This window comes from Heterodontus francisci, chromosome 1 (genome assembly GCF_036365525.1).
Source record: "Heterodontus francisci isolate sHetFra1 chromosome 1, sHetFra1.hap1, whole genome shotgun sequence".
NCBI lineage: Eukaryota > Metazoa > Chordata > Chondrichthyes > Heterodontiformes > Heterodontidae > Heterodontus > Heterodontus francisci.
In genome coordinates this window covers 77,762,602-77,787,437 of record NC_090371.1, presented here as the reverse complement: position 1 = coordinate 77,787,437, position 24,836 = coordinate 77,762,602, and the positions used below count along the sequence as shown (strand labels likewise).

Here is a 24,836-nt window from a genome sequence, read left to right as displayed (position 1 = left end):
CCTCATTGTCACAAGGCGAGCCGCCTTAAACAGTGTTCAAATCACACGCAGCTTCCACAGTGCGGACTGCGACACCGACCACTCCCTGGTGTGCAGCAAGGTTAGACTCAGACCAAAGAAGTTGCATCATTCCAAGCAGAAGGGCCACCCGCGCATCAACACGAGCAGAATTTCTCACCCACAGCTGTTACAAAAATTTCTAAATTCACTTGTAACAGCCCTTCAAAACACTCCCACAGGGGATGCTGAGACCAAGTGGGCCCACATCAGAGACGCCATCTATGAGTCAGCTTTGACCACCTACGGCAAAAGTGCGAAGAGAAATGCAGACTGGTTTCAATCTCATAATGAAGAGCTGGAACCTGTCATAGCCGCTAAGCGCATTGCACTGTTGAACTACAAGAAAGCCCCCAGCGATTTAACATCCGCAGCACTTAAAGCAGCCAGAAGTACTGCACAAAGAACAGCTAGGCGTTGCGCAAACGACTACTGGCAACACCTATGCAGTCATATTCAGCTGGCCTCAGACACCGGAAACATCAGAGGAATGTATGATGGCATGAAGAGAGCTCTTGGGCCAACCATCAAGAAGATCACCCCCCTCAAATCTAAATCGGGGGACATAATCACTGACCAACGCAAACAGATGGACCGCTGGGTTGAGCACTACCTAGAACTGTACTCCAGGGAGAATGCTGTCACTGAGACTGCCCTCAATGCAGCCCAGCCTCTACCAGTCATGGATGAGCTGGACATACAGCCAACCAAATCGGAACTCAGTGATGCCATTGATTCCCTAGCCAGCGGAAAAGCCCCTGGGAAGGACAGCATTACCCCTGAAATAATCAAGAGTGCCAAGCCTGCTATACTCTCAGCACTACATGAACTGCTATGCCTGTGCTGGGACGAGGAAGCAGTACCCCAGGACATGCGCGATGCCAACATCATCACCCTCTATAAAAACAAAGGTGACCGCGGTGACTGCAACAACTACCGTGGAATCTCCCTGCTCAGCATAGTGGGGAAAGTCTTTGCTCGAGTCGCTCTGAACAGGCTCCAGAAGCTGGCCGAGCGCGTCTACCCTGAGGCACAGTGTGGCTTTCGTGCAGAGAGATCGACCATTGACATGCTGTTCTCCCTTCGTCAGATACAGGAGAAATGCCGTTAACAACAGATGCCCCTCTACATTGCTTTCATTGATCTCACCAAAGCCTTTGACCTCGTCAGCAGACGTGGTCTCTTCAGACTACTAGAAAAGATCGGATGTCCACCAAAGCTACTAAGTATCATCACCTCATTCCATGACAATATGAAAGGCACAATTCAACATGGTGGCTCCTCATCAGAGCCCTTTCCTATCCTGAGTGGTGTGAAACAGGGCTGTGTTCTCGCACCCACACTTTTTGGGATTTTCTTCTCCCTGCTGCTTTCACATGCGTTCAAATCCTCTGAAGAAGGAATTTTCCTCCACACAAGATCAGGGGGCAGGTTGTTCAACCTTGCCCGTCTAAGAGCGAAGTCCAAAGTACGGAAAGTCCTCATCAGAGAACTCCTCTTTGCTGACGATGCTGCTTTAACATCTCACACTGAAGAATGCCTGCAGAGTCTCATCGACAGGTTTGCGTCTGCCTGCAATGAATTTGGCCTAACCATCAGCCTCAAGAAAACGAACATCATGGGGCAGGATGTCAGAAATGCTCCATCCATCAATATTGGCGACCACGCTCTGGAAGTGGTTCAAGAGTTCACCTACCTAGGCTCAACTATCACCAGTAACCTGTCTCTAGATGCAGAAATCAACAAGCGCATGGGTAAGGCTTCCACTGCTATGTCCAGACTGGCCAAGAGAGTGTGGGAAAATGGCGCACTGACACGGAACACAAAAGTCCGAGTGTATCAGGCCTGTGTCCTCAGTACCTTGCTCTACGGCAGCGAGGCCTGGACAACGTATGCCAGCCAAGAGCGACGTCTCAATTCATTCCATCTTCGCTGCCTTCGGAGAATACTTGGCATCAGGTGGCAGGACTATATCTCCAACACAGAAGTCCTTGAAGCGGCCAACACCCCCAGCTTATACACACTACTGAGTCAGCGGCGCTTGAGATGGCTTGGCCGCATGGAAGATGGCAGGATCCCCAAAGACACATTGTACAGCGAGCTCGCCACTGGTATCAGACCCACCGGCCGTCCATGTCTCCGTTATAAAGACGTCTGCAAACGCGACATGAAATCGTGTGACATTGATCACAAGTCGTGGGAGTCAGTTGCCAGCATTCGCCAGAGCTGGCGGGCAGCCATAAAGACAGGGCTAAATTGTGGCGAGTCGAAGAGACTTAGTAGTTGGCAGGAAAAAAGACAGAGGCGCAAGGGGAGAGCCAACTGTGCAACAGCCCCAACAAACAAATTTCTCTGCAGCACCTGTGGAAGAGCCTGTCACTCCAGAATTGGCCTTTATAGCCACTCCAGGCGCTGCTTCACAAACCACTGACCACCTCCAGGCGCGTATCCATTGTCTCTCGAGATAAGGAGGCCCAAAAAGACCACTCACAAGGTAGCTATTTTAGGGTTTAAAAAGAAAATAATTTTTTTTCAATTTTTTTTAGCTGTTTACAGGCAATAAGAGCTGTTACTTACGCTAGGGGCACAGCAAGTTCTGGAGCACAGGTCTTCAGTACTATTGCCAGAATGTTGTCAGGGCCCATAGTCTTTGCAGCATCCAGTGCCTTCAGTCCTTTCTTGATATCACGCAAAGTGAACTGAATTGGCTGAAGACTGGCACCTGTGATGCTGGGGACTTCAGGAGGAGGCCGAGATGAATCATCCACTCGGCACTTCTGGCTGAAGATTGTTGCAAATGTTTCAGCCTTATCTTTTGCACTGATGTGCAAGGCTCCCCCATCGTTGTGGATGGGACTATCTGTGGAGCCACCTCCTCCAGTTAGTTGTTTAATTGTCCACCACCATTCACGACTGGATGTGGCAGGACTGCAGAGCTTAGATCTAATCCATTGGTTGTGGGATCACTTAGCTTTGTCTATTGCTGCTTACGCTGTTTGGCACGCAAGTCATCCTTGGTTCATCATGTTGACACCTCATTTTTAGGTATGCCTGGCACTGCTCCTAGCATGCCCTCCTGCACTTTTCATTGAACCAGGGTTGATACCCTGGCTTGATGGTAATGGTAGAGTAGAGTACCATGAGGTACAGATTATGGTTTAGGGCAATTCTGTTGCTGCTGATGGCATATAGCACCTCATGGATGCCCAGTTTTGCATTGCTAGATCTGTTCAAAATCTATCCCATTTAGCACAGTGGTAGTGCCACTCAACACGATGGAGGGTATCCTCAATGCGAAGACGGGATTTTGTCTCCACAAGGACTGTATGGTGGTCACGCCTACCAGGTAAGGACAGCAGATTTCCTTTCCTAAAGGACACTTGTGAACCAGATGGGTTTTTACAACAATCGACAATGGTTTCATGGCCATCATCAGACTAGCTTTTAATACCAGATTTTAATTAATTGAATTCAAATTTCACCTTCTGCCATGGTGAGATTCAAAGCCATGTCCCCAGAGCAATACCGTGGGTCTCTGGGTTACTAGTCCAGTGACAATACCTCTACGCCATCGCCTTTCAAACAAAGCTTGGCAGTTGACTGTCAGTCAGCATAAATCGGTGCATTCTCCATGGCAACGCCTATACCAATCACAGTCCACTTGCCAATCACTCAGCACTCTATTCTCAGACAGTATAAATTGGTTGCTTCCCTTACATTGGTATTCTTGTGAGTGTCCCGATGAGTGTAAGACGAAAAGCTTTGACAAAATGTCTCTATTTTCAGCAACACTCAAAACTGAGCTTGATAGTTTCTAGTTAGGCAAGGATTACAGAGCCAAGATAGGTAGATGGAGTTGAAATACAGATGAGCCATGATCTAACTGAATGGCAAAGGACACTGAAGGGCTTATTCCTATGTTCCACTCCAGAAATGCCCTCTCTAGCCTTCATTCAATAAAGATGGGGTAAAATCTGTGCAGATTATGTATGATTTTAAGTTAACTGTCATGATCTCTATTACAAGCTTTTTAAATAAAATTTGAGTTTTGGGTCTCCACCTCAAAAGACACTAGGCTACTTAATGTCCCAAATCATTGATTATACTGCCATTGCTTGTCAGGCAGCTATTACAACCAAGAAAGGTCCAGCTGTATAGCCAAAGGCAACAGTAAAGCTAGAAAATATGACATCCACAATTGGTCTCACTCTAAGATATTAAGAACTTAAGAAACAATCTCCAATAATATAGCGTAAATGTTTTAATGGCTGTCGCAGCAAGGGATTCCAGAGAAATTTTTACTAATTTTAGTATCCAATGTCTTAATAAATGAAGGCCGTCACATATTAGATGCCTACTTTCCTTAAAAATAGTAAGCTTTTTTTTCAAGAGGGCATGAATGAATTCAGCATTATTTGCTATATAGATCACAAGCTTATGACTCAGTTCAAAATGATAAATGCAGCTTCAGAATCAAGTTAAGTGCATATTTAAGTTCTGTTCAATGCCAAAAGAAACTTGCATTTCAAAGTTTTCTGAAGTAAAAATCTGTGTGTATGATAAAGCAACTAGATTGCCACTCAGGCAGTTGCAACACAACACAGTACTTCAATATTTTCTCTTTGATTTACCATCCTGCAGTTAAACAGGAGAGTTACCTTTCTCTTGCTTCTCTCTTTCAAGAAAGAAACTCCCAAGTCTCCCAAAAATGACAGCTTGCACTTTTAGCTTTGGTGACAAGACTAACTTACATGGAGTGATATGAAACTCAAATGTACACTGCAAGAATTTTGAAATGCATAAGCCCAATTACAAAACAAGATGGAATTGTTCTGCCCTGTCCCCCCATTTCATCTTCCACAGAAAAGCAGTTTCAAGTTTTACAGAACTCTTCCACAATATTACGTGCCGTACCATAGACCTGAATTGTTTAAATCACAGAAGGTTATAATTAAATTCCGTACAGCCCACAACAATATTACCTTTGAGGGGACGCACAGAGAGGAGACTATGCCTGAGTGAGACATAGACAGATTGTGTAGTTGGGAATTTGGTTCACGTGGGAATACCGTGCAGAGGGTGAAAGAGAAACTCCTTTTTCTAATTTTTCTCAGTCCCTAGTAGCTGTAGAAGACCGAAGTTGCTTCCCAGAAATATAGGGTAACCTAGAGACAGTGATGAGAGTTTGAAGGTGGTGAGTCTGTGGCTTCAGAGTATTCCAAAGCAAGTTGAAGTGTGAATTCACAGCAAAGGAGGAAAGTGGTGAGAATTTTCTCTTTTTCTCTTATCTAAACTAGGGAATTTTAATTAGGGTAAGTATAACATTAATTGAAATAATAAGAATCTTCTGAAATTCTGGTAATTTATTAAGAGTTTATTATTAGTCGCAAGGTTTACTCCAGTTGTAAAGCTTATTAGTAGTAGTGGGGTTTATTAATTATAAATTAAGATAAATTCATTAACACATAATAAAGATGGCAGGACAGGTGATGTGTTGTGGCTGCAGTAGGAGAGAGCTGGTGGATGCCAGTGCGATCCACGGCAAACACATCTACAGTAAGCTTCTGCGGCTCAAGGAGCTTCAGCTCAGAGTCCATGAGCTGGAGGCTGAGTTACAGACACTGTGATGCATCAGGGAGGGGAAAGTTACCTGGACACTTTGTTCCAGAATGCAGTCACACCCCTTAGGATAGGGTCTTCTGATTTGGTCAGGGACAGGACAGTGCGACTGTGAGTGAGGCAGGAAAGAAGATCGTGAAGGTGGAAGTGGAGGAGCCTCAGCCCTTGCAATTGTCCAATGGGTTCAAGGTTCTTGAAGTCTGTATCGATGAGAGCAAGGGCTGCATGGTGGATGAGCAAACTGACTATGGCACCATATTACAGGAAGCCACTCAAACAGGGGGAGTAAATTGGAATGTTGTGGTAGTGGGGGACAGTATAGGGAGGGGGGAACTTAAAACAAACAATCACCATCATCAGGGAAGAGGTATTGGGAAAACTATGTGACCTAAAGGCTGACAAGTCACCAAGATCTGATGGCTTGCATCCTAGAGTCTTAAGAAAAGGCTTGTAAGAAAGGTACGGCAATAATCGTGGGTGATTTTAATATGCATATAGAATGGATTACTCAAATTGGCAAGGGTAGCCTCGAGGAAGAGTTCATTGAATGTATTAGAGATTGTTTTTTGGAGCAATATGTTGTGGAACCAACGAGGGAGCAGGCTATTCTAGATTTGGTATTGTGTGTAATGAGGTGGGATTAATTAAGCATCTCACAGTTAAGGATCCTCTAGGGAAGAGTGATCATAGCATGCTAGAATTTCAAATTCAGTTTGAGGGCGAGAAACTGGAGTTCCACACTAACGTCCTGGAGTTAAATAAAGGTAATTACATAGGCATGAAGACAGATTTGGCCCTAGTGGACTGGTCAGGAAGACTAAAAGGTAGGACAGTTGATGAGCAGTGGCAGATGTTTAAGGAGATATTCAATTCCTCCCAACTAAAATATATTTCAGAGAGGAAGACAGATTGTAAGAGGGGGAAAAAGCATCCATGACTAAGCAAGGAAGTTAAGGATAACATAAAGACAAAAACTAAAGCATACCATATTGCAAAGGCCAGTGGCAGGCTGGAAGATTGGGAAACCTTTAAGGATCAACAAAGGGTTACTAAAAAAGTAATAAAAAGAGCAAAGGCTTATGTAAGTATATAAGCTAAAGTGAATGTTGGTCCCTTGGAGGATGAGACTGGGGAGTTAATAGAGGGAACACAGAAATGGCAGAGACACTAAATCAGTATTTTACCTCAGTTTTCACAGTGGAGGATACCAGTACCATCCCAATAGTAACAGGTAATGCAGAGGTTATAGAAAGGGAGGAACTTAGAACAATCATCATCACTAGGGAAAAATAACTGAGCAAACTATTGGGATTGAAGGCAGACAAGTCCCTAGGGCCTGATGGCCTACATCCTAGGGTTCGAAAGGAAGTGGCAGCGGAGATAGTGGATCCATTGGTTATAATATTCCAAAATTCCCTGGATGTGGGAAAGGTTCCAGTGGATTAGAAAAATGCTAATATAACACCCTGATTCAAAAGAGGAGGGAGGCAGAAAGTAGGAAACTATAGGCCAGTTAGTTTAACATGCCATTGGGAAATTGTTAGAATCCATTATTAAGGAAGTAATAACAGGACATTTAGAAAGTCAAAACGCAATCCATCAGCGTCAGCATGGTTTTATGAAGGGTAAATTGTGTTAGAGTTAGAGTTCTTTGAAGATGTAACAAAGTGAATAATGGGGATCCTGTAGATGTAGTATATCTGGACTTCCAGAAGACATTTGATAAGGTGCCGCACAAAAGGTTATTACACAAGGTAAGATCACATGGGGTTAGGGGCAAATTATTAGCTTGGATAGAGGATTGGCTAACCAACAGAAAACAAAGTCGGGATAAATGGGTCTTTTTCTGGATGGCAAGATGTAATTAGTGGGGTGCCACAGGGTTCGGTCTTCGGGGCCCCAACTATTTACAATCTATATTAATGACTTGGATGCAGGGATAGAAGGTACTATATCCAAATTTGCAGATGACACTAAAATAGGTGGGATAGTAAGTTGCAATAAAGCAATAAAAAATTTACAAATGGATATGGATAGGTTAGGTGAATGGGCCAAAATCTGGCAGAGAGAGTTTAACGTGGATAAGTGTGAGATTATTCATATTGGTCGGAAGAATAGAAAGGCAAATTATCTAAATGGAGAGAAACTTCAGAGTGCTTCGGTGCAGAGGGATCTGTGTATCCTCGTGCACGAATTGCAGAAAACTAGTATGCAGGTACAGCAGGTAATAAGGAAGGCAAATGGATTTTGGCATTTATTGCTAAAGGAATAGAGTATAAAAGTAGGGAAGTGTTGCTGCAACTGTACAAGGCATTAGTGAGACCACACCTGGAGTATTGAACTTACTTGAGGAGGGAAGTAGTTGCATTGGAGACAATTCAGAGCAGGTTCACTAGATTGATTCCAGAGATGAGGAGTTTGTCTTAAGAAGAGAGATTGAGCAGTTTAGGCCTTTACTTTCCAGAATTTAGAAGAATGAGAGGAGATCTAATTGAGGTATATAAGATGATTAAGGGGATTGACAAGGTGGATGTAGAGAGGATGTTTCCTCTTGTGGGGCAATCTAGAACGAGGTCCTAGTTTTCGGATAAGGGGTAGCAGATTTAAAACAGAGATGAGGAGAAATTACTCTCTCAAAGGGTCGTGAGTCTGTGGAATTCACTACCCCAGAGTGTGGAGGATGTCAGGACATTGGGTAAATTTGAGGAGAGAGACAGATTTTTAATTAGTAATGGGTTGAAGGGTTATGGAGAACGGGCAGGAAAGTGGAGTTGAGGCCGAGATGAGATCAGCCATGATCGTATTGAATGGTGGAGCAGGCTCGAGGGGCTAAATTGTCTACTCCTGCTCCTAGTACTTATGTTCTTAAAAGAAGAAGTGGCTGCAGAAATAGTAGAGGCATTGGTTGTGATCTTTCAAAATTCCTTAGACTCTGGAAGGGTGTCAGTGGATTGGAAAATTGCAAACGTAATACCTCTATTCAAGAAAGGAGGGAAACAAAAAGCAGTTAGCCTGACATCGGTCATAGGAAAATTGCTAGAATCCATTATTTAAGGAGGTTATAATAGGATACTTAGAAAATCATATTGAGATCAGGCAGAGTCAACATGATTTTGTGAAAGGGAAATTGTGTTTAACTAATTTATTAATGTTGTTTGAGGAGTATCAAGCAAGGTGGAAAAAGGGGAACCTGTAGATGTGGTGTACTTGGATTTCCAAAAGGCATTTGATAAGGTGTTACATCAAAGGTTACTACACAAAATAAGAACTCATGGTGTAGAGGGTAATACACTAGCATGGATAAAGGACTGGTTAGCTAACAGGAAAGAGAGTAGGGATAAATGGGTCTTTTTTGGGTTGGCAAGCTGTAACTAGTAGAGTGCCACAGGGATCAGTGCTGGGCCCTCAATATTCACAATCTATATAAATGACTTGAATAAAGGGACTGAATGTATGGTCACTAAATTTGCTGATGACACCAAGATAGAAAGGAAAATGTTAATTGTCAAGAGGGGGTAAAGAGTCTACAAAGGGCTATAGACAGGTTAAGTGAGTGGGAATAAATTTGGAAGATCGAGTGTAGGAAAATGTGAACTTGACCACTGTGGCAGGAAGAATAGAAAAGCTGTATACTATTTAAATGCAGAGGGTTGCAAAACTCAGTGGTACAGAGGGATCTGGGTGTCCTGGTACATAAATCACAAAAAGTTAGTATGCAGGAACAGCAGATGATTAGGAAGGCAAATGGAATGTTGTCATTTATTGCAAGGGAAAAGAAATATAAAAGTAGGGAAGTTTTACTGCAGCTGTACAGGGCCTTGCTGAGACCACACCTGGTGTGCTGTGTACAGTTTGGGTCTCCTTATTTGAAAAAGTTTATCATTGCATTAGAGACAGTTCAGAGAAGGTTCACTTGACTCATTCCTGGGATGAAGGACTTATGAAGAAAGATTAAACAGGTTAGGCCTTTACCCATTGACATTTACAAGAATGTGAGGTGATCTTATTGAAACATACAAGATCCTGAGGGACTTGACGGGGTGGATAATGGTATGATGTTTCCTCTTGTGGGGGAGACTAGAACTAGGGGCCACAGTTTAAAAATAAGCGATCTCTCTTTTAAGACAGAGATGAGGAGAATTTTTATTTCTCTGAGAGTCATTAATCCGTGGAATTCTCTTTCCCAGAAAACAAGGGAGGCTGAGTCATTGAATTTATTCAAGGCTGTGTTAGATTTTTTACAGAGAAGGAAGTCAAGAGTTATGGGGGGCAGACAGGAAAGTGGAGTTGAGACCACAACCAGATCAGTCATGATCTTATCAAATGGCAGAGCAGGTTCGAAGGGCCAAATGGCCTACTCCTGTTCCTATGTTCCTTCCTATGTTTTTGTATTTTATTAAAGGTGCCATGAATATAGTAAGATGTTTCTGATAAACCTGGTAGACGTCTTATCTGTGATAACAAATATTTTGCCTATTAGAAATTTATATTTTCAATTGTTTTAATTCCTCAGTTCCTGAGGAATTCCTTAAAACATACCATTTAAAATGAACAAAAATCAGGAAATTTTACAACAGATGAGAAGCATAAGTAACCCTAAAGTCTAGAGAGAAGCAAAATACTGGAAATCTGAAATAAAAACTGATGGACTGATGAAAGGTTATCAACCTGAAACTCTGTTTCTCTCTCCAAAGATGCTGCAATACTGAGTATTTCCAACATTTTCTGTTTTTAAAGACTGGAGAACTATGTTTGCCATTACAACAGTGGTAATGCAGATTCAATTCCCCATGCCACTGACCTGAATTCCTTTCTTGGTCATGCTATATTTCTTTATTTCATGGGAGGGGAAAAAAAGCGCACCAGGGAAAGATGCAATTTAAAAAAGGGGGAACAAAGGGAGACCGAGAAAGAGGCATTTATAGAAACTGTTGTTGTGCAACCTTCTCATGGCTAAAAGCGAATGTGGCAAACACCTGGCAGGAGGTCATCTGTTCTCATGACCACAAAATTTGCATGGCCAAGAGTGCAATATATCCTTTAACGAAAATAAAATCTCACTTGGCATTTCACCATTAAAATATGCTTGTTATATACTTACATTGATTCTCATTTTTTACCCCTTATCCTTCCATACCCAAAGCTGAAGATCTGCCACCAGTCTACTCTACCTTAACCAAAAAAGTCAATCTTCACGCAAAACTCCAAATAGAAAATATCACTGGATTAATGACTGCGAGACATCATAGCCAATCCCAACTCTGTTCTTAGCCAAAATTTACACAGCCATATTTCCACAAAAGGATTATCGTAAAACATTAAGAAGCAGCTACTTTAATTGTTTTCTTCTCCTTTCCAGCTTAGAACTGATGAGACCAGTGTATCTGCTCAGGTTGCTAGCTTAGAAGTGACAAGGCCAAAATTATCATGCTGGTCACCTTCCAATCTGAGAATAGCTAACCTTCTAACCTTTGAGGAAGTGGTGAAGATGATTGATGAGGGAAGGGCGGTGGATGTTGTCTATATGGACTTTAGTAAAGCCTTTGACAAGGACCCGCATGGCAGACTGGTGCAAAAGGTGAAGTCACACGGGATCAGAGGTGAGCTGGCAAGATGGATACAGAACTGGCTCAGTCACAGAAGACAGAGGGTAACAGTGGATGGGTGTTTTTCTGAATGGAGGGATGTGAATTGGGTGGCACAGTGGTGCAGTGGTCAGCACCGCAGCCTCACAGCTCCAGGGACCCGGGTTCAATTCTGGGTACTGCCTGTGTGGAGTTTGCAAATTCTCCGTGACCGCGTGGGTTTTCGCCGGATGCTCCGGTTTCCTCCCACAGCCAAAGACTTGCAGGTGATAGGTAAATTGGCCGTTGTAAATTGCCCCTAGTGTAGGTAGGTGGTAGGGAATATGGGATTACTGTAGGGTTAGTATAAATGGGTGGTTGTTGGTCGGCACAGACTCGGTGGGCCGAAGGGCCTGTTTCAGTGCTGTATCTCTAAATAAGTGACTAGTGGTGTTCTGCAGGGATCAGTGCTGGGACCTTTGCTGTTTGTAGTATATATAAATGATTTGGAGGAAAATGTAGCTGGTCTGATTAGTAAATTTGCAGACGACACAAAGGTTGGGGGAGTTGCGGATAATGATGAGGATTGTCAGAGGATACAGCAGGATATAGATCGGTTAGAGACTTGGGCGGAGAAATGGCAGATGGAGTTTAATCCGGACAAATGTGAGGTAATGCATTTTGGAAGGTCTAATGCAGGTGGGAGGTATACAGTAAATGGCAGAACCCTTAGGAGTATTGACAGGCAGAGAGATCTGGGCATACAGGTCCACAGGTCACTGAAAGTGGCAACGCAGGTGGATAAGGTAGTCAAGAAGGCATACGGCATGCTTGCCTTCATTGGTCGGGGCATAGAGTATAAAAATTGGCAAGTCATGTTGCAGCTGTACAGAACCTTACTTAGGCCACACTTAGAATATTGCGTGCAATTCTGGTCGCCACACTACCAGAAGGACGTGGAGGCTTTGGAGAGGGTACAGAGGAGGTTTACCAGGATGTTGCCTGGTCTGGAGGGTATTAGCTATGAGGAGAGGTTGGATAAACTCGGATTGTTTTCACTGGAACGACGGAGGTGGAGGGGCGACATGATTGAGGTTTACAAAGTTATGAGCGGCATGGACAGAGTGGATAGTCAGAAGCTTTTTCCCAGGGTGGAAGAGTCAGTTACTAGGGGACATAGGTTTAAGGTGTGAGGGGCAAAGTTTAGAGGGGATGTGCGAGGCAAGTTTTTCACACAGAGGGTGGTGAGGCCTGCAACTTGCTGCCAGGGGAGGTGGTGTTAGCAGATACGATAGCGACGTTTAAGAGACATCTTGACAAATATATGAATAGGAAGGGAATAGAGGGATATGGGCCCCGCAAGTGCAGAAGGTGTTAGTTTCGGCAGGCTTGGAGGGCCGAATGGCCTGTTCCTGTGCTGTACTGTTCTTTGTTCGTTCTGTACAGGTCACATACTGAACTTTCTTAGTGTGATATTGAGTCATGCAAACCATCATACAAGTGCAATTATGCCTAGATCAATGAAGTGTGCTTCTCCTTAATTTTCATTAATTATTTTTTTCTGTCTATGGTATTTGTATCCAGCACTTCCAGATGGCACACATGCAGAATAAAGATCCAAATGCTTTCTTAATTCACTCCACTGGATCTGACATTTCCATTCCCAATACAAGACATTCTTACAACATCGCCAACCAAGACTGCGATATGACCCCACCAGTAACACTGTTAAAATGGTCTAATCCTATCTCACAGGATATTTACAGACAAAAAACACAACAGTAAGAGTAGAGCTTTCATCCAGCAGTCTGAGTTAGATCAGAATACAAAGTCACTGATAAGACACAGCGCCAACTCATTGTGCTCTTAACAAATTTACAGGAACTGCTTGCCAATAAGATAGCTGGCAAACAAACTTTTGAACTCATCCTCATTTCTGAATAATTATGACAAACACTTGTTACTTTAGTCAAAACCGGAAAACAAAAGTTGTCAGCCCAAAGTTGAACATCCCTCATGTCTAGTTTTACACCTGTACAGAGTGGGCTCTTCTAAATTTATGTCACCCCATGAGGAAGAGACATTTTTCTAATATTTATTTTAAATTTATCTTTCATCAATTTAAAACCTGTGTTCCTTTTTACTGCTGGTTCAACTTACCTTGAAGTAATATCTGGGATTCACTGCTTAATAATTTAGATAGCTCAAACAGAACCCCACTGAAATCACTGGGCATGAAATTGCTGCAATGGTGTGATTGGCTCTGAATGCCATAAATTGGACTATCTTGCTCACCGTTGACATCGCACTCTATACGCGCTGCAAATTGCTGGAGCATCAATCCAAAATCGGCAGAGCAAAGTTAATGTGGAATCAGACACCTAGTGGGCCCCCCAGTGGCTCACTACTCCATGGCACTATAAAAAATTGAAAACAGACTCCATGGCCGTTATTTTATCGAGGTGACAGGGGTCTCGGCCAGTGGCTGAAGAGCCGGTGAGAGCCTCGCGTCACCTCTTTTCAGGACATCCCGCCGCAACATGTGCCAATCAGGCACTTATCTGGGCAGCAGCAGACCTTCCCCAGCACCGCAAGTCCTGCCCGCTGAGAGCTGCTGGCAAATCAGAGGCCACCAGGCTTTTACTGAGCAGCGCCACTACGCAGGCAGTGGCTGCTGCCGGTATTACACCCACCCAAGGCCCAGGATTGTTGATGGCCCGAGGCCACATATGAGTAACAGCAGGAGGAGTTGAGGGGTGGTGATCATGGGGGAGAGGGGGTTGTTGGCAGCAAAGGCAGCGAACCCCCCAATCCCCACCCTTCCTGATGCCGGGTCCCTCTATCAGGAACTAAGTACTTTTGAATGAGGACCCTCTCCTCCCAAGGGGCCAGCAAGCAGCCTGCATGGGTTTGCTTGTCGTGCTCCCCATATGCCTCCAGGCCCAACCACCTATGGGCTAATACTGGCAGCGGTGGCGGGAAGAGGCCCTTCATTGGACATTAATTGCCCACTAATGGCCTCAACTGATGGCAGGGTGGGTAGGCCATCCACGGACCTTCCGCCACCATATGCCCAATTAAATGCTCTCCCTGCCTTCAAACTCACCATTGGGGTAAGAGAAAAAATCCAGCCCCATACCTCAGATTGTGGTACGTTATTGAGAGGTGAGTGACATGTAGCTTCTGAAAAGACTTTGGTCGGAATTTTCCGCCCCCCAAAGAGTGGGCTGGTGGCAGAGAGTGGGGGGGGGGGGGGGGGGTGGTGGCACAGTGGCGCAGTGGTTAGCACCGCAGCCTCACAGCTCCAGCGACCCGGGTTCAATTCTGGGTACTGCCTGTGTGGAGTTTGCAAGTTCTCCCTGTGTCTGCGTGGGTTTCCTCTGGGTGCTCCGGTTTCCTCCTACAGCCAAAAGACTTGCAGATTGATAGCTAAATTGGCCATTATAAATTGCCCCTAGTATAGGTATGTGGTAGGGGAAGATAGGGACAGGTGAGGATGTGATAGGAATGTGGGATTAGTATAAATGGGTGGTTAATGGTTGGCACAGACTCGGTGGGCCGAAGGGCCTGTTTCAGTGCTGTATCTCTAAATCAAAATCATAAAAAAAAATCAAATCATAAATTAGAGTAGGAGGCTTGGGGGGCCCTTACCTCCCGCTCCAGCCTCCGCTGCCATTTTACGCGGGCAGGTGGCAGCAGGAAATGGCCCGCCCCAGGCCAATCAAGGCCCTTAGGTGGCCAACTGACAGCCACTTAAGGGCCTCCACCGCCACAGGAATTTTACTGTTAGCAGGTGGGCAGCCCAGGCCTGAAAAAAGCCACGTGACAAAAGCAGGCAGCCTTCTGATGGCCTGGGGGGGTATCCTGATCGGGTACCCCAATGCCCCAACCACCCCCAACACTTTTCGGTCAGTGGATGGTTCCCATCCGCCACGCAAGAAATTTCAGCGCTTAAATCAACCATAAAAAAATTACTAACATTCAATAACCTATTTATGTCATAAAAAAGTAATTAACAGTGTTTTGCATACAATTTTGAAGGGCCTGTTTCTGTGCTGTATCTCTATATAAAATTTTTTTTAAAAATAAATAAATGGCTCGAGACAATCTGAAAAAGAGCTCAAAACCTTGGAGAGTAGGATCCAAGGGCCCTCCCGGAGGAAGTCGAGAGGAGAGGTGACTAACAGCTGGGGATTGCTCGTGTTCCCCACAAAATCAGTATGGTGGCACGGAGGATGGTGCCCGATATTACTTCTTTTCCTGATAAATCTACAGTTTTTTTGTTCTTAACTGCATTAATTTGTTGACTGCTGTTTTTTTAGAACCTGTTGCACTAAATAAAAGTTCCACTAATCAACTTTCACTCTTGGCTGTCCTTCCTGTTCGCGACACCAAGGGAAATTATGGACACATTCAAAACTTCCTGTTCCACCTCCATTTTGCTGGCGGATCTTCGGGGTCGGGGGAGAGGTGGTGAGAGCTTGGGTGGTAATCATTATCCAAACACCTGAGCCACCAGCTACTCTCTAGCCTCTGCTGCTGGGCCTTCTTTGTTGAGGAGGTAGTGGGATCAACAACCACAGGCCTCAGGGCATCCAGGTCAGGATCCTCCCGATCCACTGACATCTCATTTGCCAGGTTAAGGGTCGGCAGACCACTAAAATCTTCACTATTTTGCCAGGTAAATACCGTATATAATCCTCTTGTACCCCCCTCACCCTGTCCAGAAACACTGAAGTGGGTTTAAGCACACAGATTGTCCTCTCCACCACTTGCCATGTGCATGCTTGTACCTTCCCCACACTGCATTCCCGGTGATGCAAAAGGGTGTCATAAATTTTTTTTTTAATTTAATGTGGAGCCAAGAGGAGGAGTGCACTTCCCAGCTCAGCAATACAACAGTCAGCCCAGACCAGACCCCTCCTGCAGCCTTTTCTCACCAAACCCCCTGCCCCAACTCCCCCGGATCTTACCTAAGACTGCTGTTGGTCAGTTTTTTTTTATTCATTCAGTGGATGTGGGTGTCGCTGGCTAGGCCAGCATTTATTGCTCATCCCTAATTTCCCTTGGGAAGATGGTGGTGAGCTGCCTTCTTGAACCGCTGCAGTCCATGTGGGGTAGGCACAGCAACAATTCTATTAGGAAGGGAGTGCCGGGATTTTGACCCAGTGACTGTGAAGGAAAGGCGATATAGTTCAAAGTCAGGATGGTGTGTCGCTTGGGGGGGAACTTGCAGGTGGTGATGTTCCCATGCATCTGCTGCCCTTGACCTTCTAGGCGGTAGAGGTCGCGAGATTGGAAGGTGCTGTCTAAGGAGCCTTGGTGAGTTGCTGCAGTGCATCTTGCAGATGGTACACACTGCTGCCACTGTGCGTTGGTGGTGGAGGGAGTGAATGTTTGTGGATGGTATGCCAATCAATGAGGCTGCTGTGTCCTGGATGGTGTCAAGTTTCTTGAGTGTTGTTGGAGCTGCAACCATCCAGGCAAGTGGAGAATAGTCCATCACACTCATGACTTGTGCCTTGTAGATGGTGGATAGACTTTGGGGAGTCAGGAGGAGGTGAGTTACTCGCCGCAGGATTCCTAGCCTCTGACCCGCCCTTGTAGCCACAGCATTTATATGGCTACTCCAGTTCAGTTTCTGGTCAATGGTAACCCCCAGGATGTTGATGGTGGGGGATTCAGCGATTGTAATGCCATCGAATGTCAAGGGGAGGTGGTTATATTCTCTCTTGTTGGAGATGGTCATTGCCTGGCACTTGTGTGGCACGAATGTTACTTGCCACTTATCAGCCCAAGCCTGGATATTGTCCAGGTCTTGCTGCATTTCTACATGGACCGCTTCAGTATCTGAGGAGTCGCGAATGGTGCTAAACATTGTGCAATCAGCGAACATTCCCACTTCTGACCGTATGATTGAAGGATTTATGAAGCAGATGAAGATGGTTGGACTAGGACACTACCCTGAGGAACTCCTGCAGTGATGTCCTGGAACTCAGATGATTGACCTCCAACAACTACAACCATCTTCCTTTGTGCTAGGTATGACTCCAACCAGCGGAGAGTTTTCCCCCTGATTCCCATTGATTCCAGATTTGCTAGGACTCCTTGATGCCATACTCGGTCAAATGTTGCCTTGATGTCAAGGGCAGTCACTCTCACTTCACCTCTTAGGTTCAGCTTTTTTGTCCATATTTGAACCAAGGCTGTAATGAGGTCGGGGCTGAGTAGCCCTGGCGGAACTTAAACTGAGCATCACTGAGCAGGTTATTGCGAAGCAAATGCCGCTGATAGCACTGTCGACGACACCTTCCATCTCTTTACTGATGATCGAGAGTAGACTGATGGGGCAGAAGTAGGCCGGGTTGGACTTGTCCTGCTTTTTGTGCAGAGGACACATTGCCGGGTAGATGCCAGTGTTGTGTGAAGACACGATAGGCAAAAGTGGGCCCAGATTAATATCTACCCCATAGCTCCTTGTTTTCTTCATCCAATATGCATTAGCAAGACCCACCAAATTTGCATTTAATTAGCACCTTAGGACATCCCAAAAGTATTTTACAAACGTAGATTATATATGAAGTGCAGCAACTTGTATTATGTTCTCGTCCAGCTCATTTCGATTGGTAAAGGGGGATACAAGCACGAATTTTGGTGATACAAACTGTTCCCATTGGTGGAGGGATCAAGAACAACAGGGCACTGACTTAAGGTAATTGGCAAAAGAAGCAATAGCAACATGAGGAAAAACTTTTTCATACAGCAAGTGGTTAAGTTCTGGAACGTACTGCCTCAAGGCATTCAAGAGGGAATTGGACTGTTATCTGAAAAGGAAGAATGTGCCAGGCCTCGGGTAGAAGCTGGGGGAGTGGCACTGGGTAAATTGCTCTTTTGGAGAGCCGGCGCAGACACAATTTCTGTGCTATAACAATTCTGTGATTCTGTGATCTAACATCTCTCTGCAATCTCTACAATTCTCGCAAGTATTTGCTTTTTCTACTTTTTTTAAATCTACTTTTCTTATCCAGACCCATGTTCTAAAATAGATTCTTTTGGATTTAATGTTTAATAATATCGCATGTGGAATTTTGTCAACGGCAGTTTTTTTTGGTCCGAGAGAACTTTGCCCTGCTACCTAAGCTTACTGTTTCTGATTAAAGCATGGGACATTCCTCAGGCCTACCACTTAGTTACCATTACTTTGCTCAGCAAAGGCTTATGCATTAACAAGAATAGTTTGTGTTAAACCAACCAAATGAAATGTTTGGGACAACTTTAAGCAGCTGCTTTAGTATTGGTACAGTTAAAAATCATCGAATCATAGTCAAAAGTCATATGCACAGACTATTTTGCAAAATTCATAAAATTAATCATGTTGTTTCCTCACTCATCTCTAAAGATAAGAAAATGTAACTGAATATTGGGACAAAGACCTGCCCATCCCCTTTCCAATCGGCATACTGTCCAACACCTTATGGGCAGAAATGAAGCACCCTAAAAAACAAGCCTGGTCCACCATTCAATGAAACCCGCAACCTGTCCATATACCAGCCTTTGCCCATATCCCTTAATACCTTATTTATTTAGAGATACAGCACTGAAACAGGCCCTTCGGCCCACCGAATCTGTGCTGACCAACAAGCACCCATTTATACTAATCCTACATTAATCCCATATTCCCTAACATATCCCTACCATTCTCCTACCACCTACCTACAGTAGGGGCAATTTACATTGGCCAATTTATCTATCAACCTGCAAGTCTTTGGCTGTGGGAGGAAACCAGAGCACCCGGTGGAAACCCACGCCGTCACAGGGAGAACTTGCAAACTCCGCACAGGCAGTACCCAGAACCGAATCCAGGACACTGGAGCTGTGAGGCTGCGGTGCTAACCACTGCGCCACTGTGCCGCCCTTGTTCAGATTCTGATAGTACCTGCATGAAACTGGCCTAGACTCCTTCAAACTCCCCAGCTTTCACTTTAGGCTACGTCAGGAGATGCAAAGCCTCGAGCTGGGCTTCCTTCACCAACATTTGTTACAATTCTTCCATCCCTGAAACATTGCTCACTTCTACAAACCTTTTCTACACATTTGTTGGAATTTTCTCAACTCCAGGGTTGTCCCACAACCAGGACCTAAGCGGCTCACAAGCCCCCATGGACGGTTGGCAGGACCCTGGACAGCATTTTATTTAATGTGCTGGGGCTAGGCAGGCACGGCTCCAGTGATCGGAGGGACTAACCCTCCAGTGGCAGCATCAGAACCGCGAGGGTGACCATTGCTGCCGGGGAGAGGGGGCCTCTCTGTGGGCCATGGAACAGCCATTAAGGAGGTTCTGCCACCCCCCCCCCCACCCCCACCCCCGCCCCAGGAACCTACTGAGAGACCGCCACAGTTTACATGGCAGTGTTCCCATGCGGCATGGGATGTCCTGACGCCAGTAAAATGCCAGAGACGGCAGGAAATGACCCTTGCTTAGGCTATTAATTGGTTTAATTGCCTGCCCACCTCCGATCAGTGGACGGCTGCACTGCTGCCATTCCAGTCATTCAGAATATCCCATGGCAGCGGGAAGGCATCGGGCTCCCCTCCTAACGCTTTCCACCGCTATTTTATGAGGCCTCCCAGCCCGACTTCAGAGGGCTGGTAAAATCCAAACCATCATCTCAAGCCTCGACTTTGAGGGTGTCAGCCTTGGCTCATAGAAACATAGAAAATAGGAGCAGGAGTAGGCCATTCGGCCCTTTAAGTCTGCTCCGCCATTCGTTATGATCATGGCTGATCATCCAACTCGGTAACCTGTTCCCACTTTCCCCCCATATCTTTAGATCCCTTTCGCCCCAAAAGCTATATCTAACTCCTTCTTGAAAGCATACAATGTTTTGGCCTCAACTGCTTTCTACGGTAGAGAATTCCATAAGCTCACCACTCTCTGGGTGAAGAAATTTCTCCTCATCTCAGTCCTGAAAGGTTTACCCCGTATCCTGAGACTATGACCCCTGGTTCTGGACTCCCCCACTATCAGGAACATCCTTCCTGCATCTACCCTGTCAAGTCCTGTTAGAATTTTATAGGTTTCTATGAGATCCCCCCTCACTCTTCTGAACTCCAGCGAATATAATCCTAACCGACTCAATCTCTCCTCATAAGCCAGTCCCCCCATCCCAGAAATCAATCTGGTAAACCTTCGCTGCACTCCCTCTTTAGCAAGAGCATCCTTCTTCAGATAAGGAGACCAAAACTGCACACAATATTCCAGGTGTGGCCTCACCAAGGCCCTGTATAATTGCAGCAAGACATCCCTGCTCCTGTACTCGAATCCTCTCGCTATGAAGGCCAACATACCATTTGCCTTTTTTACCACCTGTTGCACCTGCATGCTTACCTTCAGCGACTGGTGTACGAGAACACCCAGGTCTCGTTGCATATTCCCCTCTCTCAGTTTATAGCCGTTCAGATAATAATCTGCCTTCCTGTTTTTGCTACCAAAGTGGATAGCCTCACATTTATCCACATTATACTGCATCTGCCATGCATTTGCCCGCTCACTTAACCTGTCCAAATCACCCTGAAGCCTCTCTGCATCGTCCTCACAACTCACCCTCCCACCCAATTTTGTGTCATCTGTAAATCTGGAGATATTACATTTAGTTCCCTCATCTAAATCATTGATATATATTGTGAATAACTGGGGTCCGAGCACCGATACCTGCAGTACCCCACTAGTCATTGCCTGCAATTCGGAAAAAGACCTGTTTATTCCAACCCTTTGTTTCCTATCTGCCAACCAATTTTCTATCCATCGCAATACACTACCCCCCAATCCCATGCGCTTTAATTTTACACGCTAATCTCTTATGTAGGACTTTGTCGAAAGCCTTCTGAAAGTCCAAACAAACCACATCCACTGGCACCCCCTCATCAGCTCTACTAGTTACATCCTCGAAGAATTCTAGATTTGTCAAGTATGATTTCCCTTTTGTAAATCCATGCTGACTCTGTCCCATTCTACCACTGTTCTCCAAGTGCTCTGCTATAAAATCTTTTATAATGGACTCTAGAATTTTCCCCACTACCGCCGTCAGGCTGACTGGTAGATTTTTCATAAAATAAAATAAAAATAAAAAATCTGTATTCACTGGCTCATTGGTAGCATGCTCACCTGAGGGAGAATAGTTGTGGGTTTAAACTCCACTCCAGAGCTTTCCGCAGATAATCTAGGCAGACACACGTACAGTACAGAGGAAATGTTGCACTGTTGGAGATGCCATCTTTCGGCTGGGATCTTTAACTCATCTCCCCTCTCTGGCAGATGCATAAAATCCCAAGGCACTATTTGAAGAGCAAGACAGATCTCCCAGTGTCCTGCTCAAGATTTATCCATCAACAAACAGTGCTAAAATAGGTTAGCTGATCAATTAACTTAGTGCTGTTTGTAGGGGAATCCAGTGATGGAGGCTGAACCCAATACCCTCTGTTCCTGCATAGGCCCATCTGTGTCAAAGTGGATGTAATTCCCTGCCACCCTGAAAATGGCATCCGTGACCGACCTGATGAACTGCCAACTGTGAGATGCCACCTAGGTCCACGCGCTGCTAGAACGACCCAGTAACATAGAAATTTAAGGCGATGAAGACCATGACGGCTACAGGTAGGAGACTGCCATGTGGGCCGTGAGGCCTCAGGTCATTGTGGATTAGAGTACATAGGACTGAGACCATCTGCCTGAATACATGCAGGATCCTATAGCACTGTCTCTCTGTCATTTGCAGGTAGCTGACTCTTGAGCTGTGCACCAGATATCTTGGGTAGCGCCTTCTTCCCCTTGCATCTCCCCTCCCCCAGCTGTGCTCATCTGGCCTCCATCTGTCCAGGAGGCTGCATCTGCCACAGCTCACCCTGGCTGCTCTGTCCAATATCTGAGTTGCCTGATCCCATCCAAACTCCCTCACCTGGGCATCATCACTTGCACCCAATTGGCCATCAAGGCACCTAGTGACCAGCCTGTGAGATCCATCAACAGGAAGGGCTTCCACTTCACCAACATCCAACTGGTCTGCAAGCACAACAAGAGCTTGCTCCATGTGTGCGCTTGCTTTCCTGGCAGTTGCTATGACTCCTTCATTTTCTGCCAGTCCAGTGTGCCTTCACTCCAACCCCAAAGAGAGAGCAGATGGATCCAAGGCTAAAGGGAAATTCCTTGAAGAGATGGCTACTGCCCCCTCTATGGGAGCCCCAGACAGAGGCACAGTGAAACAATCACTACCTCCTGCTCAGCAGGCCAACCACTGAGCAGGCCATCGGGCTTCTGAAGATGTGATTACAGTGCCTTGACCAATCAAGTGGTACCCAATACCCTCCTGCAAGAGTCTCATTGTGGTCTGCTGCGCTCCCCATAACATGGCCCTCCAGAGAGGTGTGGACCTTGGAAGGGGGCAGCCCACAAGAGGAGGAGGAAGAGCAGGAGGTAAGAGAGGAGATGGGGGTGGGAGCAGGAGGAGGAGGAGGCGGCAGATGAGATAACACTGAACAGTGAGGTGGCCTCCTCCTACCACCCTCTGGAAAGATGACCTCTCTCCTCTCCCTCATGGCCTCCAGTATTACATCCAGGTGGGCATCGATGAAGCAAGGGTCTGCCCTGCCCCTAGTCCAGCTCCCTTGTGACATCTCGCTTCCCTCAGCTACTGCGGAAGACAAATCTCTCCCTCAGGACAATCTGCAGCCTCAGGTGATGGCTGCCATGGAAGTCAACGAGCCCCACATTTCATCTGACCCCTGCCATTTTTAATCCCACTGGCTCTAAGGGAACAGGAAACCCATCTCCATACCAATCAAGGGCTTATCTGTTGGAAACCGACAATCTGAATCAGCTTCCCACAGAAAGCGGGTTTCTGACCCAAACCCACACCCAGTTCCTGTTTTCCACCTCCATAACAAAACTCCAGCCCAATGTTTCCACTACAGCAGATCTCATTTGCAAATATCACTTAACCGCACTCAATATTGTATCGGATCCTCAGTAGCCACATTTTAAGTATTCCATTGCCAGAAGAAACAAACCATAAAACGATAAAGTCAGAGATCTAATTAAATTGTTCCTTAGTTTGTTTTTCAGAGTCATGGTTTATAAGGTGTAATGGTCAGGACAGATTAAGTTTAGACATCAGGGCCAGGATTTTATCCAGGTGACGGGGGTCTCGGCCATTGGCAAAAAGGCAGGCGAGAGCCCCGTGTCACGTCCACTGTGGAAGGCCTGCCGGTTCAAATGCCATGGGGAATGGTGAGCAGGCAGGAAAGTGAATCCTAAGATCAACCACGATCGTATTGAATGGCAGAGCAGGCTCAATGGGCCATATGGTCTATTCCTGATCCTATTTCTTGTGTTCTTGTGCCAATTAGGCACTTAAGTTGACAGTGGTGGGCCTTCCCCAGGATCAAGGACCGCATTGGCGGACATCCCGCCGGCTGACAGCCAGAAGCTGACAGCTCTTTAACTGAGTAGTGCCATCGCACAAGCATGGCTGCTGCCCGTACTCGACTCACCTGAGGCCCTGGACCCAGAACACAGGTAAGTCTCAGCAGGATGGGTTTCGCGGGGTGGGGGGTCATGGGGGCTTGGCAGCAAAGGCAGAGGGGTGGCTCCCAGGAAAACAGACCTCCCCACCGCACCTTCCCCATGCCGGGTCCCTCGACACTTAGTCGTTGAGTATATTCAAGACAGAAATCAACAAATATAAAAACAGAAAGTGCTGGAAATACTCAGCAGGTATGGCAGCATCTGTGGAGAGAGAAACAGAGTTAACATTTCAGGTCTGTGACCTTTCATCGGAACCCATTTCAATAATGATCACCAAACTTTTGGATAAGAAGGGAATCAAGGCTTATGGGGACAGGGCAGGAAAGTGGAATCAAGGTCGAAGATCATCTGTGATCTTTTTGAATGAGCAGCACAGGCTCAAAGGCTGAATGGCCTAGTCTTATTTCTTATGTTAGCAGATTATCTGACCATTGCCATGTTGCTGTTTGTGGGCAAAGGGTATGCAGATTGGCTGCCACATTTCCTACATTACAATAGTGAATGCACTTCATGAATACTTATTGGCTATAAAGCGTTTTCCAACATCCTGTGGTCATTGAAGGCACTATAAGCATGTACAAATCTACAGTTCAATCATACTACAGGCACAATGAGATCTGCACAGTGAAACTAATTAAACAAATGGGATTTTAAAAATCTAGTAAACTAATTTAAAGAGTAGATTGAGGGCTTCAAGTTCAAAATCTAGATATTCTCCAGCTTAAATGAACTTAAAAATCAACATGTCATATCTCATGCTGGAAGAATCACACTTGAAGTCACAGATTTAACTTTATCAAAGATTTAACAAGCTTTTAATGGATGCTCCTTCATATGCTATCTGACCTTACAACAACCCCCAAGGTCAGGTGACTCCGCATAGTACAGAGCATTCCTTTCAGTTTCTCTTCCAAGTTCTGTATAGTCTTGAACACTCAAGCCCACAAATACACACACACACAGAGCCATCGCGACATCCCTCACTTATCAGACCAAAACATGTCCATGATTTTCCT

At 45.5% G+C, this 24,836-nt stretch overlaps 1 protein-coding gene and 1 long non-coding RNA gene across 5 annotated transcripts in view; one reads left to right on the top strand and one right to left on the bottom strand.

Annotated features, from left to right (window-relative positions):
- LOC137370161 (long-chain-fatty-acid--CoA ligase ACSBG2-like) overlaps positions 1-24,836 on the bottom strand; it is a 184,085-nt gene that overhangs the window by 145,527 nt on the left and 13,722 nt on the right. The window lies entirely within an intron of this gene.
- The window catches only part of LOC137370190 (uncharacterized), a 61,430-nt gene continuing 54,716 nt past the window's right edge, over positions 18,123-24,836 (top strand). For both annotated transcript variants that reach the window (XR_010975106.1, XR_010975108.1), the window contains exons 1-2: positions 18,123-18,223; positions 21,732-21,894. This is a non-coding gene — a long non-coding RNA (uncharacterized lncRNA). The remainder of the gene's footprint in view (positions 18,224-21,731; positions 21,895-24,836) is intronic.